The sequence below is a fragment of the Astatotilapia calliptera genome, chromosome 8, assembly GCF_900246225.1.
Source record: "Astatotilapia calliptera chromosome 8, fAstCal1.2, whole genome shotgun sequence".
Classification (NCBI taxonomy): domain Eukaryota; kingdom Metazoa; phylum Chordata; class Actinopteri; order Cichliformes; family Cichlidae; genus Astatotilapia; species Astatotilapia calliptera.
In genome coordinates this window covers 14,979,266-14,996,008 of record NC_039309.1, presented here as the reverse complement: position 1 = coordinate 14,996,008, position 16,743 = coordinate 14,979,266, and the positions used below count along the sequence as shown (strand labels likewise).

The window sequence follows — 16,743 nt, the reverse complement described above, 5'->3', positions numbered from 1 at the left end:
GATAGGATATAAGCAGGAAGAAAGAAGGAAAGAAGAGGGGGGTGAAAGAAGGTGGGGAGAGGATGACAAGAGAGAGGGAGTAAGAGGATAAGTTCCATTTTTCATCCGTCCCTCCCTCTGCTCTGCATCACTTCGCCTTCTGTCTGACGGCAAGCTGAGCCGCTAATGTCCATTGTGTCTGGATGGGCTATAAACGTGCGTGTGCGTGTGTCTGTGTGTGTGTCCGTCTGTTGATGTTATTTGAGTGAAAATGAAACATATATGCTCCCACAGAAGCTATCCAAGCTAAATGGCATGCATATATGGATAAAGCTGAGTATGTGCCTGTGTATGTGTGTGTGTGTGTGTGTGTGTGCGCGCGTGTATGTGTTATGGAAGCCCTTCAGCCATCCAGCTATCATCTCCTGCCAGACAGGCCCCACCAAGCCGACCCAGCTGGATAATGAGATCCATTATGATTTACGTGCCAAGAGGACAGCCAGACAGAACAAAGACATGTACACACACACACACACACACACACAGGGGGAGTTTGGTGTAGTTGTCAGTGTGTGTATGAATGTGGGCTCTCTATCTTATACTGTATGTGCTGATGTGTGCTGCCACTGTTTCATATTTCAGTTTCTTCTCTGTGTGTTAGTTGCCTGAAGGGCATCCTGCAGTGGGTCCTCTTTCAGTCTGCAACTAGAGAACACTTCTTTCTCATTCTCCCTCTCTCTCTCTCTCTCTCACACACACACTTTCCTCATCTACCTCTCACCTGAAGAAGCAAACTAAGTTGAAGATAGAAATAGATTAAGGTTGCTGTGCGAACTCTCTTTTAGTTTCTCACTTTCTCCTTTCTCACTCTCTCTCTCACACACACACACACACACACACACACACACACGGGATTTGCTCCAAAACATTTGTGAATGTGTGTCTCCATGCAAGTGTGTGCTGGGATTTGTTAGTGGAGAGCTTGGAGAAGCTGTCAAACACATTCTGGAAAAAGGAGTAGACCAGTGCTTCATTTCTCTCTTCTGGAACGAGGGGTGTGCTCAGCTGAGAGGAGGAGGAGGAGATTTCTTCAGGGTAAGCAAGACAGAAAGTGTAAGAGGATAAGTTCCAGGTTTAATTTCTTAATCATGACTGACTGTATTCTCGAGGCTGGTGCATTTATGGTTGCATGCCATGAACTACTCTGTCACACTGACTCTTATATTGGTAAAAAATTGTCAGCTGTCTTCATGCAATCAACTCCTAAATGTACAGACAGTCAATTCGGGCAATGCACATTTATGAAATTGTAAATGCTCTCTCTCTTACTCAGACAGACTGGCCCTGCCTTCTGTGTCTGAACACAGGGTACAGAAAACAATGGTGGGATTCTCTGTTGTTCTTTTCCATGAAGTATTCAAGGGATGCCAGCTCAATTAGAGGCCTAAATGCCAAGATCCAGACTGGGGAGAGATGAGTGGAGATTAAAAGATGAACAGAAAGAGGGGCAACGAGGGCAACAGCAGAGGAGGATGAGCGAACAGGCCATAAAGAAAAAAAATGGAGGAAAAAGGGATGACACTGAGATTTCTTTAAAAAACAAACACACAAACAGATGTATTAAGAGGAAAAAATGGTTTGAGGTGGAAAAACATCAACGCTGGGAATGTAGAGCTGAAGACTCAGCAGAAGAAAAGATAAAAGACAAACATGCATAAACAGTGAGATTAATACCCTCTACAGACACTGGCAGGACTATCATCACCTCCACAATCTGCTTTGTATACACACACACACACACACACACACACACACACAGAGAGAGACACAAACACACACACACACACAGAGAGACACACACACACACACAGAGAGACACAAACACACACACACACACACACACACACACACACACACACACACACAGAGAGACACAAACACAATCCTCAGTGGTATGCGTTTCCATCATCAAATGTGATCAGAGCTACTGTCCGCAAGCCAACATTCACTCAACTGTGATAACCCCTGCGGGAAGGCGCACAAAAAGCGCACCACACACACACACACACACACACACAGCGACGGTTTCTTACAAGTGAAAACCGAATCTTGGGAAAGGTCCGACATGTCTGGTTAAATTAAAAGGTCAAATAAATTAAATACGCATCAAAAGGAACAAGGCTTCAGATGAATGGTGCAGCAGCCCGGAGGTACAGCCCTCTTCATAGTTTTGGCTGCCATTTCTGTGGGTAATAATAACACAGTAGTCACACAATTTATTGCTGAGAGCTAAGAATATGGTCACATGATTAAAAAAAAAAAAAAACAACAACAACAAACAAAAAGTCAGCAAAAACAAGAAACACAGGCAGACTGTTTTAGAACACACCTCCAGGTAAGCCAGATAAACTCAGGGATGTGATGATAGCTGGCCACAGCAAGAAAATTTTTATTAAACCTTGTAAGGTCTAAGTCATCACTAATGATCATAAACAATAGGGGTGGGGGGAAAAATCGATACCGTGTAGTATTGTGATATTTTGTTTGCTAATAATGTATCGACAGCAGAAATCGATATTTTGTTACAAACAATTTTTTCGTGGACTGGAACATGCTCTGACTTCAGAGCATGTTGATCCTTTTTCTGAGCAAGAACCCTGACATTCCTTCACTGTCCAAATGTGTTTAACTTTTTTTTTTGGCAGCAATAAACATGACAGTTTACTTATTTTAATTTAAGACATGTTTTATTTTAATTAAGTTTAAAACTTTTTTTATTTAATGTAAAATTATATTTTGTTTTAATTTACTTTCAAATTCTTCAGTTGCTGAATGGGCTGCATAGTTTTCATAAATTGCATGGTTCAGAATAGCTATAATTGTACCAGATGGTTGCATTCAGTTAAGTTGGACTAGACTGTAATACAAACCGTTCAGTTTGTCAACAATAAAACTGACTGAAATGAGAGAAAGACTGAGTGTGAGACTTTGATATGAGATAAAATTAATATTGATAAAGTTTACCTTTATGTACAGAATTTGAATATCGCAAAATATTTTTAAAAATTGCAATAATATCGTATCGTGCGTTAAGTATTGTGATATTATCGTATCGTGAGTTGTATGGTGATTCCCACCTCTAATAAACAACCCAACAACACAAGGAAAATTTGTGATCATCTATCTGAGGCTAGCTTAAATAGAAGAAGGCTATTCTGAAGGCTTATTTGTTATAGTGATGCACTGTGACAAAGTCCAATGAATGCCATTCGTTGTAGCTGTAGCATGGGTGGGCCATGCGACAGCTAAATCTTGCCATGCAAAGAATATCGCCATTCTCTGTGGATTTCCAGACATTTTTGAGGTTGCAATAAAATTCCCATCAGTGCAGAAAAAAAGCGTTAATCTTCCGTATGGTTAGCCACTTGCGCAACTATTCTGACTTCTAAGTTGGTATGCGTGTAGTCTGTGTGGGAGCTGAACCCACAACCCCATTGTTGTGGCGTGTCCCACGCTCCAACCGAGTCGACAATCGGTACCAAGATCAAAACGTAAAACACATGCTGCCACCAAAATAATTCCCTCTAATTGCGCACCAACAAAACAACATTGTGTCTCAGATCTCGCTCTGACAAAAACCTAATGTCAATATTTCTCCAGTAAACCAAACTCAGGCGAGATTCCCCCCCTTCCTGCATCTCAATCCGCCTTAACAAAACAGCTCTTCGCTCACAGCAGTGCCAAGCCTAATCACATTCCCTCAGCACCAGGTGGTTCTCATTGACTGAGGCCCAGCTCCTCCACTCTGCAGGATGCTCCGCCAGAGGAAATTGGCTCGTCTACGAGCATTTATTGCTGGTGAGCTCGATCGAACGGAGTTGTGCGGGCCCTCCAATGCTGTCGCTGGACTTCGGCCTCTTTGAGGAGCCTACTTCACCAAAACAGCTGTTCAGCACACGCGGCCCTATCCAAAGACACAATTAGAAACACCCTTTTCCTATTACTCCCTGCCATTAAACGCCATTGAGTGGAATTAGTGGCAGTCTATGGAATAAGTGGATTCTAATTCATGCCCCTCTTTACATGGGCCACGGCTGCTACCGTGGCTTTCCTCTGCTAATGAAGAGGATAAAAGAGAAGTCTTAATCAAACTGAGCATCTCATCTGTGGTAATAAAGAGCACAAAAGAGGCCTTGGAGTGGCTCACTAGTGGTGCTTGTGTACACATAATCATGTGCGTATGGAAGGAAAAGGAACTTTATATACATCCCTTAGAATATACTGAATTCAGCGTTCTGTGTGGTGATAGTTAAACAAAACAAAGCAAAAGTAATAAACACATAAATGAGGGAATGCATGAAATAATGTTTCTCTTGGTCTTGTTTTCTAATTGCTTAGCCTTGCCCTACAGGGATCAATGACCCACTATGGACCAATGCTTCTCTGCTGTCTTTTATCCCTCCCAGGCTCCCTCTTGTCTTGGACCAAAGTGCTAACCAGCAGGGTCTGATTAGATTTAAATGTCAAGAGAGATAGGACAATACAGTTATCTTCCCAAATTATGGCCCATTAAAGGGCCTATGCAGTGTGCCTCCCTCCTCTACTAACTAATCACCAACCAGATTCATCATCTCGCAGACTGGGGCATAATTTGGGGGGCTGCGGTTTCCCCTGCTTCTCCCTTTCTGTGTGTGTGTATCGCACCATGTGCAAGGGCATGCAGGAGTCTCTGTAATGCATGATCAGTGTGTGTGCACGCTGTATGTGTGTTGCTCCAGAGGGAGCAGGTTCGGCGCCCCAGGCCAGTGCCCCATTAAAGGAAAGAAAGACAGAAGCAGTGTGTATAAGGGAGAGACACAGAGGAGAGGAGGAGAAGGAGGAGAGCACCTCCTCATTTAGACAGCAGGAGTGGCAGGCTGTGTTCCACCTGCAGCCAACAGACAGACAGAGGGAAAAGGCTGGGATGCCTCCCATCTGCCTCCTTATAATTCACCTGCTGTCCTCAGGGTGTCATAAGAAGCCGGGTGCCAAAAACGGAGTCTCCCTTCTAAGCCCTGTTATTAATTTTACACTTTTCCCTCTTATGTCATGTTCCTTCACACACTTCTTCTCTCCTTTCTTCATATGCTTTTGTTGTCCTTGTCCTTTATATTCATCTTTCCTCTTCACTCTGCTTGTTCCTCCATAAGGAACCCCATCACTGATCTACCATACATCGCAGCTTTCATCCTACCATCACAGAGGTGGAGATGATAGCGGTGGTGGTTCAAAGTCCTATGGGAAAAGGAAGAAAGTGGAAATGCAGGGCTCATATCTCAAGGTGGTTTCCTCCATATTCTCGCCTCTTTTCACCTCTTTCCGCATTTCCATTACATGCCTTGCCCATCTTTCAGTATGCAGCCTCTATTCATCTTCTCCACGTGGGATCCTCTCTCCTCCTGTGGCCCCTTCTTTCTTTCATAAGAGCTTTTGTCTGTCCTTTAATATCTCCTTCCTCTCCATCTCCCTTTTGTCTATCACGACGCACTCATACAAGGCTCTATCTTCAAACTTCTGCCGGCAATTTATGCACAGGAGCCTGGCTGCTGTGCATTAGGGCCCATGACATAAGGCAACACATTATGGATTGCACTATAAATAGCTACTGTGTACACGTCCTGTAAAAGCTTTTCATTACATGGAGACATTGAACAATCAATATAAGCCCTCTACTGAATCTAATTACCAAAAATGACAATAGCTAGAAAATATATACTTATTTTCAAGATGATCAGTGAAGGAGAACAATGTTTCCACCAAAGAGCCTTCAAGAGGCCTCTTAGTCAAGTATCAGGCCCATTAAAAGCTCAAGGCAATACGGAGATGAATGTGGGAAAGATAAGAACTTCTTTTTTTTCTTTTTTTTCTTAATGGAAGACTAAATGATGAGCAGCAGCTGCAGAGTGGTTTTAAAAATATACTTTCTCAGTAATGTGTATCCACAAAGGTACACCATTCAGTTCTGGGTGATTTTAGTTCATACTCCCACAAATCTATATATGATGCATCTATTATGTTGCTACTGGAGCCCAGACGAAGCTCCATGGGTGCCAGTGGTCTGAGCCAAGCACACAGCAGACCTTCCTATGAGGTGCAGCTTTAGGTAGAGTGCAGAGAAAGCCAAGAAAGAAAAGAGGAGTGAATAGGAAGGAAGGAAGGAGAAAGAGAGAGAATGGGAGGAGCCCCGGGTGTCATTTCTCTCTCTGTCAGCTCCCAGCTCTCCCGTCCTCCCTCCCTCCACCATCACCCCCTGAGATGTGGATGCTTCGCGGGGACAATTACCGACTGACACTTCATCATGGGCCGCGTGACAGCCGCTGACGGCCCTCGTCCAAACAAATGATGCTGAGGTCGAGGTTGCAGGCCTGCCTCCGAGTCTGCCTGCCTGTAGCCCTGCTGTATGGCCCTGCACTGCATTAGCAAGCACCCCCCCTCCCGTGCACACACACACACACACACACACACACACACACACACACACAGGGGAAAAAAGCTACATTAAAAGAGACTCCTCTAAACCAACCACCTTCTTCCTTTAAGAAAAACACATTTATCAGCAGCGGGGGATGGTGTGTGAGGGGAGGGGTGGAGGGGGTTTCAATAGAAGGATGGAGGGAGGGTGGGGGCGCTACAGTACTGTCAAACCCCATTCCCCTTAGGTAAAGAGAGAGCTCTTCATCTTTGTGAGGCAACTAGGACTCACACACACACACACACACACACACACACACACACACACACACCCCAACCTGCCACATACGGCTTATCAGATAATGGGGTTAAAAATCAACTTAAAAAGCCAACAAGGCAAAAAGGCAAGCAATCACCACAGTGACACTGGCGTGCATCAATTAACCCTGTGTCTTTGTGGAGCACAGATAACACCGCCCTCCCTTCACGAGCTAAACTCACAATCAAATCGCTCCCTTGACTCGGGGTTGAGTGCAGCTAAGTTTAGATTCATGAAGTAGGTCATTTGCTAATAGTTAAAAAAAAAAAAAAAAGGGGGGGGGGGGGGGGGGCAGTGTATAGTTTTAAGAGAAAAAAAGAGAAAAAGGAAAGAAGGCATGTGGTGGACCTGCTGCTAGCAGTCCCTTAGCTGTGAGTGTGAACCTGCAGATTAATAAATGTTGCCTGTGATCTCGGCCCAGGGAGGCAGATGAACAACAATCGAGAAAGACATCAAACGCTCGACTAACACTGAAACAACACTTGACAAAAAAAAAAAAGAAGAAAAAACAGAAAGCCCGCCGGTCTCTGAAAACATTCACCCGACTAGATGTAGGATGGAGAGGAGGAGAGAGAAACTGAGACGCAGAAGAAAGAGCATAAACAATGAAACATTTATCAAAGCGAGCAGCGGAGCATCTTCTGCACGGCAGGGGCAGCCTGCTAATGCAGGTGGCTTTGCTGTTTTTGGTATCCTGAGATGACATTGGCAGGAGGTGGTGAGCAGTTATGCCTCAGGTTTGACAAAAACCTTAAAAAACAACCCTCTTTTTTTTCTAAATTTTGAACTATACTTTGTGCATGTCCTCTGGTCTCCTGAAGGAAAGCACATTTTTACTCTTTGTGGCTTTCTCTCTGTTTATTATTAAATTCTTTTCATTCATGCTCTGAATGTTTTCCCTGTTGGTCACTGCGCTTTATAAATGTGCTTGGCATCGCTTGCATCTTCAAACTCCTGCACAAGATAAATAAAAGAGCAGGCAATGGAGGGGGGAAAAAAATCCAGACCTATTTGTCATGTTGGAAAGGCCCTTGAGAACACTTTCAATCTTTCCATCAATAGTCGGCGTGTAGGCCTGTATGTGCCATCATTAAAAAGTAGATGCTTCTCTGTTTATTTATCATACGGACGCATGGCTGACAGCTTCCTGTAAACAAGTCATATGTTTATATGTGTGCACGAGTGTGTACTTTATCTGCAAAAAATGGATGGCTGATGCTCACTAATGTGTGTGTGTGTGTTGGGGGGGGGGGATGGAGTTGGCCAGAGTGCTTTCTGATAATGACTGCTACAGAGCTCATCACTGTGTACCAGGGGAAAATGCTATTTCCTCACTGACCGGTGGTTAAAGAACTCAAATCACTTCAATGGGAACAAATGAGGTGGTGTTTGATGCTTAACAGCCTCAGAGATAAACGTACAAATGGCGAATGAATCATTCGCCTGATGTAACAGAACTGTCGATGGATCGCTCAGGTAGTGAGAAATAAGGAATGGTTTTTTCCCTTTAATGCTTTGGACACTTTTGCCACTTGCTGGCCTTGCTTTTTAGCAGGTGTGGCAAGAATCAACTGAACATTACGCGCAGCATAAAGAAGCTACCATATGTCTCAGGAACATCACTAGTTTAGACTACCGTGTTTAATGGTTAAAAGCTGAAAACGAACATGTAAACTGCATATTTTTTAAAGCAAAAAGAAAGTGTTGTTCATTGACTTTCCATCATCAACTGAAGTCACTCCATTCTCAGAAAAGGTCAAACTAAACAGCTCTTGGATAAAAAACAGGATGTTGTCAGGCTGTCAGTCAACGCTTCAAACATGTAGGAAGAAATTATATCCGGATGATTATCAAAAGCAATGTAATAACAATATCCCCTGTTGCTAGGCATCAATCCTTTAATACAAAGAAATGTGCAAAGTGTGTATTTAAATATAGCCACAGAAAAGGAAATGGTTACAATGAGACATTTTGAGGATTCTTCAGCAGGTGAGCGTCTTTGCATGCTTGTGTGTATCTAGGCTGATGGGTCTACAGAGAAAGACAAATGGCTACAGCAGGGGGCCGTGCTTGACATTTAGGTTTCATGTGGTAATGGACGTTGACCTGCTGGGGTCAGGCCTGCCAGCAAGGCAGCACAGAGGCCCATTCCTGCATCCCTGTAACTAGATACTAGCAAAACAGTGGTGGACACACACACACACATATATATATATAATCATTCACTCAGTAGAGGAAGAGGACATCCCAGAAGGTTGGACCACATAGGTGGGATGTCATTAGACAGAAGAGACAGATGTGTTTGGTATGTGGTTTTAAGTCTCAGGAGCAGCATGTGCCGACCAAATAGAAAGGTGACGTGTAGGTGTGTGTGTGTGTGTGTATTTATTTTGTATACATTTCCTATTTTCTATATCTGTATAATGCACGTCTGTTTCGCCTGCTAAAGCAAAAAGCAGCTTCTCTATCGTTCCAGCAAGGCACAGCAGTGGTAGCGGCTGTTGTTAGGAGAATGCCCTGTGTTCACCCACAACTCGGCAACAGGAGGCTACTTTATATACTGTTTGTGACAGCTTTGTGGTAATAATGGAGCCCAGGCCCCCGCTAGTACAAGTGGCATGCTCAGTCAAGTGAGACTTTGCCTAAGAGAACACACATACACACAACAGGCAGCCTCCTTCATGCCTAATGAGACCACTGGGAGAGTGGAGAGCAGGAGGCAGGGAGAGTGAAATGAGTAGAGGGAAGAGAGTGAGGATGGGAAATAAAGGGTGAGCGAGGGAAGAGGAGTGGAACAACAATGGCAAGAAGGGAGTGAGAAAAAGAGACAGAGAGAGTGAGAGCAACCAACTGATTTTCCAGGTTCGGGATCATAGAAAGGAGAAGAAGGGAAGAGGTGATGACCTGGATTGCTGCCAAAGAAGAAAGAGGAAGATGGAGGGGGAGAGCAAGGGGCGTGAGGAAAAAAGAGGAACGAGGGTGTGAGAGAGAAAAGAGATCGGGGGGAGGGGGAGTTGAGGTGAACCTCTAGCGGCGGGTGGTTATGCAATGTACACAACGCAGGAGTGCAGGGGGAGATCAAAGACATGGGGTGCATACATAACCAAATTTGACACCATAGTGCAGCAAGTGATGATGAGCAGGAAGGGGGGGGGCGAAAAACTCACTAAAATATAAAAAGAACAGGCACTCCCTGGGGATAGAGCTAGGGAGAAAGAGTACATTTGGTACAGGGTACACATTGTCTTAGTGCAGTAACAGAAAAGGTAATGACAGAGGGAAAAAATCCAAAAAGATGGGAGGGGGGAAAAGAAAAGAAAAATAAAAAAAAACCAAAACAAAACAAAAAAAACCCCCCAAAAAAAACCCCCACACACACACGGCCGTGCTTCCCTAACTTTGCCTCTAGCACTACAGCATCATCTGCTCATCCGGGCAGGTGCACATTGCAGGGTGTGTGTGGCTGTGTTGGGGAAGGGTGTAAGTGAGTAAATAACTTGCAGTCCAAAATGGGAAACGGCTTGAATGTCCAGTGACAAGAAATCTGGACAGACAGCCACAGCTGAGCCTTTTGGTTTTGCTTCCAGAGAAAGCAGAGGATAAATTACTAACAGACGCTCAGTCTAATAAAGTGAAGATGGGCCACTTGGCTTCAGATTCCCTACAACAGGTGAACGCGCTGATTCGAACCCCTCAGCAGGTTTCAGTCTCAACAGATGGCATTTTACCTGGACCACTTTAATAAACTCTGCTTTATTTCTGTAAAAAAAAAAAAAAAAAAAAATGGATGTGGGGTGGCTTTTAGGTCGCCACTCATGAATTTAGTTGACTTTGCAGTTTCTTTTTATCAGGAAAAAATCTTAAGCTTCTAAGTATGGATGAACAGAGTTTCAATTCACCTAGTTTAAAAGTTTAAAAATACATTTCTACTGCAGGACTGCCAGAGACACCCACGAAAGTGAAGTCACTTTCTTGTGGAAAAGGAACACGCTGCCTCAGTCCCTGTGTTTATTGTGAAAAGTCCAAAATGGATTTTCTCATCAGCCTTCTGAAAACACGCCAGTTTATTTATTTATCATGTTCTCCACTTCCCATACCATACAAGCCTCCAACAGGATGTAAATATTGCATTTGCCAACTGCCCCAATATTCAACATGCTCATCTCATCTGTGACAAAAATCTTCTGGTTCTATAGAACAAATCTGCTTGAACAGCCTGTCACCACTTCCGGCGGTCCACATGCCACGGCTAATCCCTCTGAGACCCACAGGAAGGCTTTGGGATCATTCTGTATGAGAGCTGGAAAAGACAGGAAGCTGGCATGCGTACATCGTCTGGGTGAAAAGCAGTGGAGGAGGGCTACACGCTCATTGGGAGAGCTTCACCTTTCCTCTACATAAGGTATACACAGTTTGACAAAGAGCTGCTGGTGTTGCTGTTGGATAGCGACCTTGCTGACCAGCTAAGCTATTCTTACATGTGTTTGACGCATAGCCAACGGTTATTAAACCTTTGCTTTTTTCCAACATACTGCTGGTTGGTGACATTTAGAGAAAACAAGGGGGAATTTCCACAAGTTCAAATCTGATTATTCTATTAATGCTTAAATTGTGAGTCAGCTGAATCACTGTGCCTAATATCAGCCCGTGGCCAATTTATAATAAGGCTTGTTGATTAATACAAATTTATTTTCAATTATGTTTTGGTTTCCAGTCATTATGAATGCAGACTCTCGCCAAGACAGGATGATAACTTACCACAGTTCTTCGATTGGTTTCTGAGTAAAACCTCCCTGCCTTTTTGGAGCACATGCTGTTCTGTGCAATTCTCAGAAGCAAAGCAGAATTCAGCATCAACACAACCTATAGAGCCACAAAAGCCATAATAGCCGCAAATACAACTAAATATATATATATATAGGAAGATTAAAGAAACAATAGCGCGGAATGCTTTGTCTTTATTGGCTTACAGTGTATAAAAAGGGTCTGAATATAAATGGAGTAGAATTGCTCAGTGTGTCAGTACCATATAGTATAACTGAACACATAAGAGTTATTAGCCAATATACCTACTAGGTAATAATTCCAGTGAAAACATGTTTAACTTTGGCAGCAGGCGCAGCCAATTAGACCATACCAATGCGGCACAAACACCGAGTGTCAGGCCCTGCCATTACGAAGACAACTAACGATAAAAACCTCAGCGCAGTCACAGGGATAATATGCTCAGTTATCATTCAATAAGGCAATTCTCATCTATAAGACTGTCACGGGCACAGCACTCATTCCCGAGGAGCCTGCAGGCAAGAAACAATACTCAGGTGTTGAAATGACTCTTTGCTACATTAAGATCAGTAAATACGTGCACTTTCCCACCAGGGGAGGTAGACCTTAGCAGGATAAGTATATACTTTAATGAACACACACAGAGGCCAGCGTAGTGCGACTAAATCTTAGTTACCGACAGGCAGTGTAAAAGGCAACACCCAGAACATGTCCGCCCGGGACTGTATATATTAAACACAACTCCTTCATCTCGATAAATCTGGAGTGTGCAGGAAAGGCCTACATCACTGTATACAATACATCAGTGAGTGCTGTCGTTAAAGTCTTCGGTCCCTCCTATTCTCTCGCTCACTCCTCGGGGGTTTCCAGTGGCTGTCCGGAGCACACGTGTTTTGGTTTACCTAGAGCGAAGCCCTATCTGAGGCCATGCTGAGAGCAGACTATGGGCTTTGTCTCTCATCTGGTCTTCTGTTTTTGTTAAAGGACAGTTGATTAATGGTGCCACAGACAAAGGGAAGAGACGTGGGGGGTTGGCTCTTATTTAGGTAGAAAAAAGGCAGAGAGGGTTAAAAAACAAGGAAGAGAGGAGAGAGAGAGAGAAAAAGGTGTGTGTGTGTGTGTGTGTGTGTGTGTGTGTGTGTGTGTGTGTGTGTGTGTGTGTGGTGGGGGGGAGTGCTTGACCCAGATCCAGGACTTCAATCAATCAAGTAGCAACAATAACAAGCAAAGTTTTCATGTGGCTTGACTGATTAATCAGGGTTTTCTTAAAAAAAGAAAGAAAGAAAGAAAAACATGCGAGTCATTTTTATCTCTTTCTTTTTTCAAGACTGCAGAGTTACTAAGTGCGTCTTTTTATGCCGGCTGCTTAGGTCTTCATGCTGCAAGGTTTTGGACATGGAGCCCTGAATCGTTCACGATTTAATGACAGCGAGGCCTTCACTCCATGCTACAGCGGAGCGATTTTACTGAAGGTCTCCAGCCACATTAACAGAGCCCAGGAAGGCTTGACAGAAAGACTGGACGGACACTCACAGCCCTACGCACTCCAGACATATGAAGGCAGGGCTTCTTTTCTAGTAAACAAACACGCACTGTTTTACACACATGCACACACAGTATAGACGCACAGTGTGTCACGGCAACAGGCTGTGTAGCAGCCCTCTGAGACCCTGCGAGGTGCCGATCGATGTGGATTGAGTGCAAACAAGGAGGCATTGGGATCGATAAAGGGCCGTTACAGAGATGTGCCTAGTGGGACATAAGAGAGTGCAACGGGGGAGAAGATACATCTGAGGCTCTTGATGCTGTCTTTTTCACCTCATCGGTGTGAGAATGTACTTACTCCCCGTGAGTACTGGGACATACGCACACACAACAGAAGAGCTTTACATACTATACATGTGCATGCACACCCAAACTATTCCAAGAGACCTTTTCTTAATCTCCAAGTTTCACTGTTCTCATATAGTCTTCCTGTGAGGGAGGAGGGGGAACTTTAACTCACTTTTGGTGCCATCTTCTCCATTTCCTCCACATTCCTTTAAACAGTCTCTCCCTGTGCAGTGCACTGTCACCAGTTCAGCCTGCACAGTGCTCTGTCAGTGGAACAGCTTGATCCTAAGACTTTCTGTCAGCCCCTCCTCGTCCTCCACTCCCCCCCCTCCTCCCCCCAGCTCTGCTGTTTGCAGAGAGCACTGACTGTTCTATTCTCGCACATGAACGCGCGCGAGCAATAGGGGAAAACGACAGCATTGTTACTTCCACAAAATATGTGGCAGTGACATAATCGCCGACACTTCCTGTTTTTACATGTTCTTAAGAAGTCCACAATGATTTTGCATAAAGGTTTACTCTACCAGTCATTTCAGCTGTGCAACTGGCCCACCGCAATTGCACGCAGGTGAAATTACTCGTGGAAAGGGTTGATATGCATGCAGTACAAATTAAAAAAAAAAAAAATTAATGCTTAAGCCATTATTGCCACTCACTGAGCTGAAAATAACCACTGTGACCACAACTTTATACTCCCAAATAGTTTTAGATATAAGGTCTTTCCTGGCTCAGAGGGGCCCATCGGTGTTTGCTATGTACAGCTGAATGAGTGTGCATCTACATTTTTTTTTTTTTTTTTTAAACTACACACTTGATTGTGACTTTTACTAAACAGATTTCACATAAGTCCTACAAATACACTACTGACTATGAACCATCAATGAGGTGACAACAAGAAACTTGGTAATTTTGCTTGTAAATACAGGTGAAACAGAGCAGCAGAGCAGCCAACACTGTGAGTCAGTGCTGATTTCAATCAGACAGCTTCTTTGTTATAAAATCAGGACTGAAGAGAAGTAGTCTGAAAAAGGGTCTAAAAATATAAAGGCTGCTTTACATTAGCTTCAGTGGGCGACCTTTCATATCAGTCATATTACAACAAAAACAGGAAGGTATTGGAATGAAAACAGCTTTGTTTTCAGTTCAGCTGCATTACAATAATGTTCTGTGAGCACAAACAGATGTGACTTCAGCTGTGACCTGTCAACCACATGTCATAGTCACACCTGACTTTCCCCTTCGATCGTCCCACCTTGTTGCATTTATTCTAGCGTCTGGATGAATACTTTGAAAAAATGCACACAATACTGACCAATATGTCCCGCTAATCAACATTTAAAACAAATACATAATGCAGTAATCAATGTCAATTGACTGGGTTCTATCATGTGTTAGTCTAAAGGTCTAATTAAAACATTACAAAAGAAACTAAGGTCATCATTCATCATTATAAAATCTTGTGCAATTGAGCTTGTCCTCTCAGAGCTTGGTGCTGAAAGAAAAAAAAAAAAAAAAAAAAAAAAAAATCACAGTTTTAACTTTGTACATGTGAGCTGCTGTTTATGAGCATTGCTGCTCATTGGTGTTTATGAGTAGAATAAATAATTATCTTTCACTCTCACTTGTCAGGCACAGAGTCACAAAAAATTTAAAAAAGCTCAGCCCTGGAAGTGGTTGGCACGCAAGCAAGACGCAGACAGACCGCAGACTGAGAGGTGTGCTTCCCTATATCAGTGAGACACTTCAAGCTAGCATGTCAACTTAATCACAATAGTTTCTTTTTGCTGACATCAAACTTGAGCAATGCAACTCTGAATTTTTCTAGACATAACCAGCCAGACTTAAGAGGTGAAAACACAAATGTCAGAGACAGACAATCAGCAGTCTTTAGCCTTACAGTTCCACAGCAACTCTACATGAAGTCCGACTGTGCCGATCTGTGACAACAGTGCACATTAATGGAGCATTTCCAGTAGTGAGATTGTGGCTGGAGCTACACCTGAGAAAAGACAACTTGGATAGTGTCCCAACTTGATTCTGCAGACACTGCCCCAAGATTATGTGAGAAAAGCTCTGGAGAGAACATAAGATTACCTCTTAGAATTCACTCTTTGTGTTTTGTTTTGTTTCTTTTCTTTTCATGACCAGAATGATAGTCTCGCTTAATCATCTCATTAAAGTTGTAAACGCTGACACATGTTTCAACATGAGGGAAAAGCCCGACTGTCCAGCTACGTACACACTCGCCTAGATATGCAGGGGAAATGTGATTTTCTTTTTGTGCCTGTGTGTGTGAAAGAGAGATCGACAGGAAAGAACTAGAGAATCTGTTTTTAAAAAAAACAAACCTGCAAACAAAAACCCTTTGTACTAGTGTTAAGGATACAGCCATCTAGTATATCCCATGCAGAATACATTGAACATATTTCATTTAATGCCCACCCCAAGACAGACAGAAAATCCAGCCTGTTGAAGTACTTTAGTGTGCCACTATTCCACATTATTACAGGTGCTAATCACATGTGAGAGCACACAGACGAGCTGCTGAAGCAGATGACTGAAACCACCGAGGCATTTAATCCTCCTAGTGAGAACTGAAGGAGGCGAAGGGTCTTCTCCTCCTACTCGCCTGCTCCAGGAGCACCGCCCTTAAAGGACGGTTGAAAATAGTGCATTTGGATGATGTTATGGAGAAGGACTATTAAAAGTCAGGCAAATGCCTTTACCAGTACTTCTGAAACTGCGCTGAGGTGCCATGTCGGCTCCTGCAAGTCTTGTCCAAAAACCTCCTCTGTGGTTGATCAAAAAGAATACTCAAGTGTACACACACACACACACACACACACACACACACACACACACACACACACACACACACACACACACACACACACACACACACACACACACACACACACACACACACACACACAGTTTCTGGCCTCAGCCAGAAGTCCCTGTTGGTTTGGAAGGCCACAGCGGGCTATAACAACTACAGCCTGGCCAGCCTGTTACTAGTGGCCCCTCTGTTTCAGCAATCTGGGTTCTCTTTGCCTTTGGACAGGGACCAGGTCAGGCTGCACAATACACTACTGTGTTTGAAGAGGGTGAGTGAAAAAGAAAGAGAAAACTGCAGACATCTGAGTTTTTTTCTGCACACAAATGCATAAATACAACATGTGCAACACAATGCATTTTTTGGTTGTGCAACTGTTTGGGTATACGTTATGACTACTTTAGCCATCGTGTCCCCTCTCTCTTTCATTCCAGATTGCAACAACTGCATTCGCTTCGATCTCCCCCAACCGCCATCGCTGCCATCATTACATCATCCTTGCTTTGGCTTTTTGCTCACTCAGCACAAATTCGGGGACCCC

The 16,743-nt window shown here is 43.6% G+C and overlaps 1 protein-coding gene across 1 annotated transcript in view; it reads right to left on the bottom strand.

The window, feature by feature from the left end:
• The window catches only part of raraa (retinoic acid receptor, alpha a), a 142,370-nt gene that overhangs the window by 103,823 nt on the left and 21,804 nt on the right, over positions 1 to 16,743 (bottom strand). The window lies entirely within an intron of this gene.